Source organism: Antechinus flavipes, chromosome 5 (genome assembly GCF_016432865.1).
Source record: "Antechinus flavipes isolate AdamAnt ecotype Samford, QLD, Australia chromosome 5, AdamAnt_v2, whole genome shotgun sequence".
NCBI lineage: Eukaryota > Metazoa > Chordata > Mammalia > Dasyuromorphia > Dasyuridae > Antechinus > Antechinus flavipes.
Window position 1 is genome coordinate 138224513 of NC_067402.1, and position 14770 is coordinate 138239282.

Here is a 14770-nt window from a genome sequence, read left to right on the forward strand (position 1 = left end):
TACACACATATATTAATGTATAAGGCATAGTTACTGCTCTGTGTGTGTATGTGATGTGTCTTTATGTGTGTTATTTATTAATATGTGTATATAATTCTCAATTTTCCACCTTGGGAAGGTTAGTCACAATGTGTGTTTTTTTCTCCCAGCATGAGTCACTTTTAACTCCCAGAACTACTGAATTGAATATTATTTCTCTATATTTTTAGTGAATACACACACATATATTTGTTATTGCTATTGTATGATATGTAATCAATGTTCATTTAAAATATTAATTATTGTCTATAAGTTGAAGTTTCTGTAGTAGTTTTGTCATAAAATCACAACATTCAGCAGAAATATTACTTGTGCTATTATATAAATGTGATTTTTTAGAAAGTGACAGAATATTTCAGATAAAATAGGAAAGCTATCTAATCAGAGTATCCTATCATTTCCCTATGTTGTCCCCTTTCTGAAATATAAATTAAAAACTCTCATTATAACTGCAATCTATTCCAATGCACAAATTCTTTGAAGAAAAGATATTTTTAAAATCTGAGAAGTTTCTAGTTTATTTATGTGAGGCTCATTTATTCTGGATAATTCAAGATTTCATGTGTGCCTCTAGGAGGCACTGATCTTTTTATTCCAGGATTTTTTCTCTCATTAATTTCTTTCTGGAAACACTAATGCTTTAATTTTGGAAAAAATGTAACTGGAAAGCTGATCTCCCTTTCCTTCCTTCCCTCCCTCCCTTTCTCCTTTCCTCCTTCCTTCCTTCCATCTCTCTCTCTCTCTCTTTCTGTCTCTCTGTCTCTGTCTCTGTTTCTCTCTCTCTCTCTCAATAATGTTTTTCCCATAATCTTTGCATTAAAAATTCTTTTCATCCTTAATATCTTTGATTTGCATAATTTTGACTGAAGAAGAGATCACCAAACACAAAAAAAGACATGATTCAAATGTTAAAGATAACTTGGCAATATCCTGTGGAGCTCTCTTTAACTTGGCAGTCACAAAGCAGAGTCTCAGTTGCCCACAGCAGTTGAGTCATCTGGGCATGCTCAAAAAGAACAGCATGAGTGGGATGCTTTCACTGAAAGACTGACGTCTTTGGCAGCTGACTCTGCCTGAATACATCTGTAGTCTGCTGGGAGCCATCTCCAAGACTGAGATGTATCTATCTGCCTTCTACCTCACTTTTATATCTGGAGTAAGGTAGAAAAAAAAAATAATTTCATCCCCCTTATCCCTTTTCAGATCTTTGATTTTATTGAATCATCAATGGTATTATAGGGAACAAAGCTGAGTGGTTTATTTTGTTTTGTTTTGTTTTTAGCTTCATTTCCCTCATTTTGTAAGAAAACAATAAAAAAAAATGCAAAATACATGCATTTATGTAAAGCAGTATTCATTTATAGACCAATCACTAGATATGAACTACTGTGATAAACATTAGGGATACAGACATAAAAATTGCAGTTTCTTGACCCTAGTAATTTTACATTCTCCTCCGGGTGAGAGGAGGACAACACACAACATATACACAAAGAAATAACTAAAAATATATGCTAAGTAGCACAATTCTAAAAATCCTTGAGAAAAATAAACTGAATCATTCATACTTTTTTTTTAAATTTGTAGCCAATGTAGAAATTTGTTTTTCTTGATCATGATTATATGTGAAAAGGGCTCCATTTTCCAATTAGAGAAAAGAAAAAGAACATATCCTTTAAAAAGTATTTTAAAAATTAAAAAACAAACACTATAAAGTAATTTTTTTATAAATAGATCAACACATTAGGAAAGTCTTCCTGTAGAAAGTGATATCTGAGCTGTATTTTTAATAGAAGTTAGTGATTCTCTGAGTTGAACATGAGGCAATACATTCCAAAATCAGAAACAACTTTGCCAAAGCAAATGGGTGATAAAAATTATGAAATTATGCAGACAATGGGAAACATATATAGGTATACACAGAGATATGTATATAAATATATATAAAGGATTTTATATATATATATGTAAAATATCTCAAATAAGAATTATTATCCAATATACACACATATATTTCTATTATCTATTTATCTATCTATATGTATATGCATAGATATAAATAAGGTCTATGAAATCTATTGTACAAACATGTGATATACACTTGTGCATATAAGGCATATTTGTGCACATATACATACAGACAAGTGTGAAAAGAATAAATGTTTTACTTTAAAACACAAAAAAATTGGCAAATATGACAAAAGATGGAAATATTCAGTGTTTAGGGGTTATGAGAAGATAAGATACCACATGCATTCCTGAGTTAATTGTGATTTATTACTACCATTTTAGAAAGCTCATTGAAATTATGAAAGATCTCTATAATTTTCATTGACCCAAAATGTCTTTTACTAGGCATACTCCAATCAATGATAAGGCAGTCTCCAAATCCACCAAAATATTCATAAAATCACTTTTTGAGATAATGAAGAGTTGTAGAAAAATAACAGAATTAATCTGGAAGAACAAAAAGAAAAAATATCAAAGGGAATAATGAGAAAAATACAAATAATGGTGGTCTAGTAGTGCCAGATTGAAAATTTATAAAGCAGCAGTCATCAAAACCATTTGATACTGGCTAAGAAATAGAATGGTGGATCAGTGGAATAGATTAGATAAACCTGACACAATAATCAATGACTATAGTAATCTAGTATTTGATAAGCCCTCCTCACTTCAACTTCTTGGAGAAGAATTCACTATATCACAAATATTCCTGGGAAAACTAGAAAAAAAATGTCAGAGATTTGGCATACAACAATATCTCACATGCCATATCAAAATAAAGTCAAAATTAGTGCTTGGATTTGGGCATAGAGAATTATTTATACCAGAAGCAAATTAAAAGAGCAAAGTATAGTTTAACTTTCAGATTTTTGGAGAAGGGAGGAATGTATGACCAAAGAAGAACTAGAGAATATTATAAAAAGCAAAATGGACAACTTAGACTATATTAAATTTAAAAAAAAGGTTTTGTACAACAACAACAACAACAACAACAAAAAAGAAACAAGATTGAAAGGGAAGTATAAAGTTGGGGGAAAAATAGGAAGTATTTATCACAAAGTTCTCATTTCTAAAATAAATATCAAACTGTGTCAAATTTATAACAATACAAGTCATTCCCCAATTGAAAATTGTTTTAAGGATATGAATAGATAACTTTCAGATAATTAAATTAAAGTCATCTATAGTCACATGAAAAAAAAAATGTTCCATGACACTATTTATTAAAAATGTAAATTAAAATCACTCTATGGTAGCACTTCACATCTTTCAGATTGGCTAAGATGACAGGATAAGATAATGATGAATGTTCTAGAGGATGTGAGGAAACAATGACACTGATGCATTGTTGGTGGGGTTGTGAAGTAATGCAATCATTCTGGAGAGCAATTGGGAACTATGCTCAAAGGCTATAAAATTGCATATACTTTGTTTCAGCAGTGTCATTATTGAGTCTGTATCCCAAGGAAATCATAAAAAAGAGAAAAGGATCAAGAGCTGCAGAGATGTTTGTAGCAGCTCTTTTGTGATGGCAAATAATTGGAAAATGAGCAAATGACCTTCAAATGGTGAATAACTGAATACGTTATAGTACTTGAAAATAATGAAGCAGTGTTGCTCTATAAAAATTATCAAAAACCGAGTTTACATGGCCAGGAAAGATTTACATGAACTGATGCTCAGCAAAACAAGCAGAAACAGGAATACATTGTACACAGTAACAGCTAGATTGTGTGATGGTCAACTATGAAAGAGTTGGTGCTTCTCGGTGCCTCAGTAATCCAATGCAATCCCAATAAACTTTGGATAGAAAAGACCATCTGCATCCGGAAAGAGAATTATAGAGATTGACTGTAAAGGAACATATGCTATGTTCACTTCTTTTTTCTGTGGTTTTTTTTTCCTTCTATCCTAGTTTTTCTTTTTTGTTATGATTTTTTCTCTCCTAACATGTTTCATAACAAATGTATATTAAAAATTAAGATATATGTATAATTTTTAAAATAAAAGAATAAAACAAAGAGCTAGAAACATAGCAGATGTCAATCCATTGGGGAAGTGCTCTAAAATGTAATGGAATATTGCTCTACTGTAAGCAATAAGAACCATGGTGAATATAGAGAAGCATGGAAAGATTAATTTTATGCCACAGTTCTCTTTTATTGTCCTGACTCAGTTTCCCTAATTATCCTGACTCAGTCCTTCCTCCTTTCTCTGCTTCTCAGTTCTGCAAAACCTCCCCTCCCTCTTTTTCAGAATACTTGATAAGGATAAAAGATCTTGTTTTAGAATATCAGAATGCCTCCCTCCCTCCCCATGCTATGCTACAGGAATGTCAGATACAGTCTTATCAAAATACCTCTCCCCAAGTCCAGGGTGCCTCCCCCTGATTATCTCATCTTAGATGGCTCAGCTCACCATGTCAGAGTAAAGTTCCTAGTGGGGAACTTTTTGTCCCCTTAAGTGTCACCCCCATCCCCACTTCACTCTCAGTACTCTGACTCTGCCTCTGCCTCACCTTCCCTCTGCGTCTGAGCCACATGTATTGAGAACTCTGATTGTTTGCTGGATTCTTAGTAGACCATAGTCTCATTCAGCCCTGGAACCAAACCATGGACCCATTTATTTCCAGTGTAACTCTCCATTTAATAAATTATTAAATACTCTCTAATCTCTATCTTGCTCAGTTTCTCTGGCATTACATTTACAGGCATTATTGAGGAGTTAAATAACCAGACCCAAGGAAAAAGCAACTACAATAAATACATTATGGTAAATATAATGAAAAATAGTCATAAAAAAACAAAATTGACTATTACAAGATTACAAAGAATGTGTGGCCCCCCAAAAAAACACTATTAGAAGTCACCTACTTTCCAATAATATGCAGAGGGAAGAGGTTCATAAATGAGAGAGAGATAAATAGATAGAAAGATATAATATATGTGCAAAGACATGAATGCAAACAGATTCTGGGTCTTTTTAGTGTCTTAATAGTCATTTTATTTTTTTTTCCTTTCTTTTAATTTCTGTCCTTTAAGATATTATTTATCACAATATGATTGGGAGAAATTTTATTGATATCAAAAATGCAAGATAGCAATAAAATTAGTTTTTAAGCAAGAAGCTATTGAAAAAATTTAAATGAGAGATAAGGAGGGTAATAGGAGAGGGAGAGAGCAAAAAAAAAAAACACTTATTAGCCATTATTCTTTACCAAACACTGGACTAACAGCTTTACAAGCAGTTATTGCACTCAATCCACAAACAAGCCTGAGGAAAGGGCACTGCTTTTATTCCCATATTTTAACATAAGAAAACTAATGGAAACAGAAATTAAGTGACTTACTTAGCATAGTATTTTTGACTGGGTTCAAATTGTTGTCTTCCTGTTCTAAGTCTAAATATCAATCCACTGTTCCATCTAGCTAGCCTAATGTTTGTGAGAGAAGATAGGCACAAGAAATAGGATGTATAAGGAGGAAACATGTTATAGGATTGAATACAAGTTTTGTGGTCAGAAGACTCAGATTTTTATTCCATTAATGCCATTAACTAACTGTATGATCTGGATAAGTGAATTAACTTTTCCACTAGGTCTTGGAGCTAACTCCTATTAACTTTAGATATTTGATTCTAGGGCTTAAATGGCATCCTTTGCTTCTAAATCTAAGGTACTATGATTAATGTATCCTTCCTATCAAGCTTCTAGGAGAAATAAAGATAATATGAGTACTGTCCACCTCAATTTTCTTTCCCCTATTTGTCTTCTCCAATTCCTACTATTTTACTTCTGATCTTTCAATCAAAATCAAATCAAGTAAATCGAGTAGACAAACATTTATTAACCCTTTTCTCTTTCTCAGGCACTATACTAAGCTCCAGGAGTACAAAATAAGGCAAAAGGTAGTCTCTACCCTCAAGGATCTCACAATATAATGGGGAAGATATTATGCAAATGTATACCAATAAGAGAGATGGGATAAAATGAAAATAATCAATAGAAATATAAATTATTTTACATTTATTATTAAGTAATATTATGCAAAATTGAGAAAGACTTCATGTTATAATGTACACTTAAACTGAGATGTACAGCAAGCCAAGGAAGACAGGATAGTAAGATGAAGATGAAGAATATTCTAGGCATAGAGAACAGCCAATGAAAATGGATTCAGGAGATGTTTTTTCTTGTTTTGAAGATTAGCAAAGAAGGTTCACTGGTTCACAGAGTAACTGATGGTCATTAATGAATAAGATTTGAAAGGTAGGAAATTGCCAGTCTGCCAGGTTTTGAAGGACAAAGAGAGGATTTTGTATTTGTCCTTAAGGTAATAGAGAGACTCTGGAGCTTATTGAATAGGTGGATGGCATAGTAGCCTGGCCCTTTAGGAAGATTAATTTGATAGCTAAATGGAGAATGAACTAGAATAGAGAGATAAAGACATGGAGATCAATTAAAGTACACCAGTTACAACATAATTATCAAATCTGCATGTTTTGATATTCATGATCATCCTTAAGTGCCACCCCCATCCCCACTTTTTTTTTTCCTCATTTCAGGGGGGGGAGGGAGATTCTTGATATATTTCCTATTCTTTTAAATGCTCATTCTTCCTCTTCTTTCATTCTTAAAATGAATCTTTCTCAAATTTACTGGTTTTCTCATTTCTTTCTCTTAGTCTTTGGCATATCTAGTCCCATGGCTTAGACACTGGGCTTGTCTTAAAATAATTTCTTTCGGCAGAAATGAAGGAGACTACACTTAACACTTATATCAAGATAAGATCAAAATGAGTCCATGATTTAAGCATAAAGAACAAGATTATAAATAAATTAGAGGAACATAGGATAGTTTATCTCTCAGACTTGTGGAGGAGGAAGAAATTGGTGACCAAAGATGAACTAGAGATCATTATTGATCACAAAATAGAAAATTTTGATTATATCAAATTAAAAAGCCTTTGTACAAACAAAACTAATGCAAACAAGATTAGAAGGGAAGCAACCAACTGGGAAAACATTTTCACAATTAAAGGTTCTAATAAAGGCCTGATTTCCAAAATATATAGAGAATTAACTCTAATTTATAAGAAATCAAGACATTCTCCAATTGATGAATGGTCAAAGGATATGAACAATTTTCAGATGATGAAATTCAAACTATTTCCACTCATATGAAAGAGTGTTCCAAATCAATAATGATCAGAGAAATGCAAATTAAGACAACTCTGGGATACTACTACACACCAGTCAGATTGGCTAACATGACAGGAAAAAATAATGATCAATGTTGGAGGGGATGTGGGAAAACTGGGACACTGATGCATTGTTGGTGGAGTTGTGAACGAATCCAACCATTCTGGAGAGCAATCTGGAATTATGCCCAAAGAGTTATCAAGCCGTGCATACCTTTGATCTAGCAGTGCTACTACTGGGCTTATATCCCAAAGAAATACTAAAGAAGGGAAAGGGACCTGTATGTGCCAAAATGTTTGTGGCAGCTCTGTTTGTAGTGGCTAGAAACTGGAAAATGAATGGCTATCCATCAATTGGAGAATGGTTGGGTAAATTGTGGTATATGAATGTTTTGGAATATTATTATTCTGTAAGAAATGACCAGCAGGATGAATACAGAGAGGCTTGGAGAGACTTACATGAACTGATGTTGAGTGAAATGAGCAGAACCAGGAGCTTCAACAACAATACTGTATGAGGATGTATTCTGATGGAAGTGGATTTCTTTGACAAAGAGAAGATCTAACTCAGTTTCAACTGATCAATTATGGACAGAAGCAGCTACACCCAAAGAAAGAACACTGGAAAATGAATGTACTTGTTTGCATTGTTGTTTTTCTTCCCAGGTTACTTTTACCTTCTGAATCCAAATCTTCCTGTGCAACAAGAGAACAGTTTGGTTCTGCACACATATATTATATCTAGGATATATTGTGATATATATTGTATAGGACTGCTTGCCATCTGGGGGATGGGGTAGAGGGAGGTAGGGGAAAAGTCAGAACAGAAGAGAGTGCAAGGGATAATGTAAAAAATTGCCCAGGCATGGGTTCTGTCAATAAAAAGTTACAATTATTAAAAAAGAAAGAAAGAAAAATGAAGAAGACTAATAGAAAAGTTTCTAAATATGATACTAACCAAGAAGGAATTAGTTAATTAAATGTGAATGATGGGAAAACTGTACTGTCATCTAATGAAAGAGTAGATAATGAGAACTGGAAATAGTGTAATGTGCTCCTAGATTTTGAGGGGAAAAACACCAGATTGTAGGTTAAGATAAATTATGTGGAAGCTAATGGTTTTAATCCTGTAAGTTAATTTAACTGAGAGAAATAGATTTTCAAAATGAAGTTGTAAAGACAACTATGTAAACAACTATATAAAAACAGATACATACAAGATAATCAATATAATTGAAAATCATCTAAAGGGGACAGCTTCAGAATAAGGTTTAGAAGAGATTTCTTAAAAGAGATAAGTTCTGAGCTGAAACTTGAAGGAAACCCAGAAGCAGACATAAGCAGATGGAAATGCAAGGAGATCAGAGACTTTGAATTACAGAATATGTAGTGGTGAAAAAAGTTTTAAGATAGAAAATTAGCAATGTGTCAAGTTATACCTTAATGATTTAAAAAAATAAAATAGCAGAAAATATGTCTATCTCTATATCTATATTCCCATCTCTAGTTCTAGTACTTTTCTCTCTCTTTCTCTTTCTCTCTCTCTTTTTCTCTCTTTCTTTCTCTCTCTCTCTCTTTCTCTCTCTCTGTTTCTCTCTCTCTCTTATACACACACACACACACACACACACATCCATATACAAACACACACTAACACACAGACATGCACACACACTTTGTATTGCTTCAAGGAAAATTGTTTTTATGCACATACATGCATGAATGTGTGTATAAAAAAGGTACATGTGTATAAATATCATGCTTACATGTATAGCTGTGAATACATGTACTATATATGTCAATGTGGAGCACATATACAGATATTAACAAGCCTATAGGTGTGCACATGTGTGCACATTCTCATGTGAATATATGTGTACATTTACACATATATGCTTTTTGTCCCCTGGAGATAATAGAGAACCATTAGAGTTTAATGAAGTAGAACAGTCATTTGATATGGTCTAGTCCATACTTTAGGAAAATTATATTGATTACATAGCCTAAATTAGGTGTGGGGTGTGAATTAGCCTCTATTATTGTAGCATCAAATTGGTTTTGAACCCAAGTGACTGGATGAATGATAGTGCTCTTGACAGTCAAAGAGAAGAATTGGGGGGGGGGGGGGAGAGAGAGAAGATAAACTTAGTTTTAGATATAACAATTTTAAATATTTATGTAACATACATTGTGATATATACCATATGCAGATATAAGACTGTGGTCAGATAATAAGTTAAGGCCTGATAATAAATCTAGCTGTCTAAATATGAATACATGTAAGGGGTTGATGTGATTTAATCTGTCTTGAGAACAATAGCCAGAAAACTGACAAAAAATATCATTCCACTATACTCTTGGTCTGAAGAGATGAAACTGGTTTGTTATATTTATTTTCATAGATCATATATTAGGAAGGACACTTTATTACATGGGAATAATATGAATATAATAGTGAGAGGCATTGACATCATGTCAAAAAAAATCAGTTAAGACAATGTAAGACATTTTGCCTACAAAAGTGAAATTTTATGGGAAATATCAAAGTATTACTCAAGTATTCAGATAGTGAATGATAAAGTGAAATATTGCTTTAAATTGGTGAAATTTCAGGTAGGCAGATTTAGATTCAATGTAAAGAATAAATTCCTAAGAATTGGAACTCCCCAAATTCTACCTATACTTTGAGGCTTCAAGCAACAGTTAGGTGATCATTATTTAGAGTTTACTTTAGGAGAGATTTTGGTCAGGCATGAATCAAACTAAGTAGTTTTTGTGGCCCCCTCCATTTCTGAGGGCACAGATTTTGAATCTAATGGATGTGATATTATGTAAGATTCTTAAGGAGCTCCTAAGCCATGTTGAAAGCAAGAATTGTAGATATCAGGCAAAAGAAGTTAAGTTGTTTCATTTCAGCCCCCTTTTCCTAACAATTGTTATTTAAATAAATTACTTATGATAGCATTATTTGCAGAGATTTTTGTATTTGATAATAATGTAACAAGGATCATTTCATACCATTACCATGTACAACAATGATAAACAATGCCTTTTTAATCATCCATTTCATCTGCAAATGTAACTGTTAACATTGAGCACACATGGGTTAGCAGTACTGATTTTCAGTACTCAATTCTCAGCCAATTTTCTGGAAGATAATGTAATTTGGGAAGTATCACTTATATAAGTTCTGGAGTTTGCCATATTTTTCCTGATATAATATAGTTTCAATATTTCAACATTCCCTCATATGGATTCAAGAGCAAATTGCCTACCAATTCTCCAAACTTTAAATCTATAGACCTATAGTGCTGCCCAAGATTCTGTTCATTTTTTTTGTCTGCCACATTATACAAATGATTGTAAAGTAATAAGATGGGAAGAAAAGAGTAAAATTGTAAAACCTAAGACCTGAATACAGAAAATCAATTTCTTAAGTATAACACGAGAGAAGCATAGATAGCAGTTGTCCTGAAAAAAGACATTGGCTTTATATTGGACTGCAAATTCAATATAAATAAGTGCAATGATATGACAGCTTAAAATAATGAGTGTTGGACTGCACTGATTTAAAGAATGCAGAAGTGGTACATCATAGCCCAACTTTTTCTGACTACATCTAAGGATAGTAATCTGAGATTGTCAAGATAAGAGTCAACATAATGATAAAAGGCCTTGATTCAATAAAATTAACATTAATTAACAAGAATTTACTAAATGCCTATTACATGTCAGAAACAATGACAAGTAATGAAGATATAAAAATAAGCAATAATAGCCCTAGCTCTCAAGGAGACCACAGTATAATAGGGAAGTCAATATGCAAACAATCCAAAAAAAATTTATTAAGTACATTCTACATCCCAGACACTATACTAAGTGCTAAGAATACAATTAATAAAGACAAGCCTGCCATTAAGGAGCTTACAGTCTAAAAAGGAAGAGAATAAAAAATCAGGAAAGGGTCAGGAGGAATGGTACACCTGGAGATGCTCAGTGAGGAAGAATCTTATTCTATGGAGTTGAAAACAGAGAGATAGAATATGCAAAGTGAAATGAGTTGAGATTCCAGTTTTTCCCACATTAAAGGAAAGTATTTTGAGAAATTTGGTACTCTACTGTTCAGTCTTCCAAACAGAGAGAGGATAAATTTTAGAGAAATGATGTCAACCAGTGTTTGAGTCAGGGATAGCACATATAATTTAGAAATGATGATCTTATCCTAGTGGGGATTTTTCGAGTTAAAACTAGGTGGAAGTGAAGAAAATACAATTGTGAAAAAACAGCTATGGACAAGAGATATACATACTTATATAGGTATGTAGAGGCATATATATTTATATCTATCTATATCTATACATTATTATTGGAAATAAGCAATGAGAAAAAACAAAGTTATAGGGAATCAGGAAAGGCACAGTGGGGTTTTGTTTAATAGGTGTCTAAACTGGTCTGACCTGGGATTAAGAAAATTCAACTTGATAATTGAAGGGAGAATTGATTTTAATGGCAAGAGACTAAAAGCATTTAGACCAACAATTGGGTATTATGATAATTCAAGAACAAAGTTATAATTGCATTAGCAGTGCCAGAGTTAAAAAAAAAAGAAAGAGATAGAGAGAGAGAGAGAGAGAGAGAGAGACAGAGAGAGAGAGAGAGAGAGAGAGAGAGAGAGAGAGAGAGAGAGAGAGAGAGAGAAAGCATTAATCAAAATAAGACTTGGAAAAAAAATTGAATACATGCGGGGTGAGAGTGAAAAGTCAAGCATGACAACTAAGTTGTAAGCCTGGGTAAATAGGAGGATTGTGTTACTTTTCACCATAACAGAGAATTGCAGAAGGTGGGGAGAATTTGGGGTGGGCAGGATTATTCAGTATTTCATAATATTTAAGACATATGTAACATATAAAGTTCAAAATGACTGATAGAAAATTAGAAATATAATTTCAGGAGGTTAGCAGAAATGGTAGACCTGGGTAGGCATATTTGAGAATCATTACTATAGAAATGACAATTGAATAGATGAGAACTAATATCATCAAATATGGATTGAAATTTGGAGTGAATTGAAATAGGGACTCAATTATAATAGTTAGGCGAGAAGTGATTTTTACCTGAATTAGAATAGAAGTATGGGTTTTGAGAAATAGGGATGGATTTCTGAAATACTGACCTTGGCCAATTCATTTGATTTCTCCAGACTTTAATTTTCTCATGGATGATTGATTGGTCTATGATATCTAAGATACCTTCCAGTTTTAACAATTCATGATGGAGTGATTTCATTTTTTCCTATAAAATGTCCCCTTGAAGAAAAGGATCCATGTATATAAAAATGTTTATAGGAACTCTTTTTGTGGTGGCAAGAATTGAAAAATTAGTAAAATCCCATCAATATACAGTAAATGGATGTCTAAATCACTGCATATGAAAGCAGTGGAATATTATTATTCTATAAAAAATAATTAATGAGCTGATTTTTGAAAGGCCAGGAAATATTTACAAAAACTGATGATGACTGAAACTAGTATAACCAGCAGTACATTGCAAACAATAACAACAAAATTGTGCACTATTCAACTATGAAAGACTTGGTTCTTCCTAATAGGTCATCGCAAAAAAACTTTGGATGGAAAAATGTCATCTGCTTCTGCAGAGAGAAAAATATGGAGACAGAATGTAAATCAGAACATTCTATGTTCAATTTTGTTTTCTTTTTCTTCTGTTTTTTTTTTCTCTAATAGTTTTTCCCTTTTGTTCTGATTTTTCTTTTCCAATATGTTTCATAAAGAAATGCATTTTTAAAAAATGAATCTATGTGTATAAACAGAAAAAATTAAATTTAAAAAATGAGGAAAAAATAAAATAAAATATCTCAGTGCCAACATGAGAAATGAACCAAGGAACTGGAGAGTCTCAGTAAATATGCCTTGAGCATTATAGTTATTTGACATGAATTTTATTCCCAACAATCTTAAAGGTAATTTTCAAGTGTCTTGAAAAAGAGAGATGGAATAACAGTAGCAGTTTCTTAAGCCCCTTCCTATAAGAGGTGTAAGACTTGCATGAACCCAGCTATCTTGGAATATTCAGAAACCTTACTGAAGTTTACCCTCAGTTAGAGACCACATCTAAGCGTGCATTTTGTTCTACATTTTGAACTCAATTTCAACAAAATCCCAATATAAAAACATTTCTCTTTGCTGGTCTCCCAATTAAAAATGATCTGCAGATTTAATTAAATATCATTTCTTGTCCATCATCAAATGTTTTAATTCTAATTAAACTGAAAAACAACTCATGTAGTGACATATCTCTCTGAAAAACATACTGCATGCCATGTACAACTGGCTTCATTAATATTAATTTACTTTTAGTCTTTGCTTACAGTCTTCAAATCAGTTTTCAATCTACAGGTCTATGTTCTTATTTGAGCCAATTTGTATTAAATTTGAAAGTAAATTTCTTTGATGACTGCATATTTTAAAATCAGCCGGAGTCAGGAATTCAGGTTAGGGGAAAATCATCCATCTTTATTCTTAGTGAAGGTGAAGAAGGATCGAAGGTGAAGGAGAATTGGAGGTGAAGGGGTATCGGAGGTGAAGGGGGTGGGGGGTCACAATAGCAATGTGAGCAGCTGCTACAAGAAGCCAGCCAGCATTCTCTCTTTGCGCTTCCTTCTCCACCCCCTGCCTCCACCCACCAAAATCAGCATATACTATACAACACATCAGGACTTGCACAAAGGGTGGGCGGGGCCCTTCTTTCTCCAAGCATATATATTAATAGAGTATGCTCCAATTACTATTTAGCCTCACATGCTTGGGACCTCAGTCCATCAACTCGAGCCTCAGCCCATTACAAATTTCATATCAAAAGCTCTGATAAAATCTATTGCATTTTACATGTAGTCATTGATCATTATTAGATAATTGAGGGGAAATGTAACAAAATTCTAATAAGCAGAGTTAAATCATACTTATTAGTTCATTGCTTTTGATTCTCTAGATGTTTACAAATATTCTCTCAATATCTATTTTTTTTTTATTTTGAGCAACTATTTTTATGTACATTAACTTTGCCTCTTCAGAAGATTACTGAATTGTGTCAATACCTTAGTAATTTACCTAGACAAGTCCTTAATAACATAGGATAAATATTAATTGTATCTATTGAAATAGATAAGCTCAAATACTTTTTTCAGAAATTATTTTTCAAATGCCTTTAGTTAATGCTCACTATTTTAAAATCTGAAGTACTTTTTTACTGCCCAGATTGTTGTTTCACCCACCTACACCTCATTAGCAATATTCTAAAAACCCCAGATTATTTCCATGATATATTCTTGGACAATGACTCTTAGAATTAAATCCTTTTATGTGATGTGATTTTCCTCATTTGTAAAAGACTTTTGCATTTCTTGATGCATTGGATTCAGTCTGCATTTTTTGTTTTTTTTAAATTATATTAATTTCTATACCTCCCTAAGAAAATTTCTGATCCTAACTTAATATATCATATTCTCG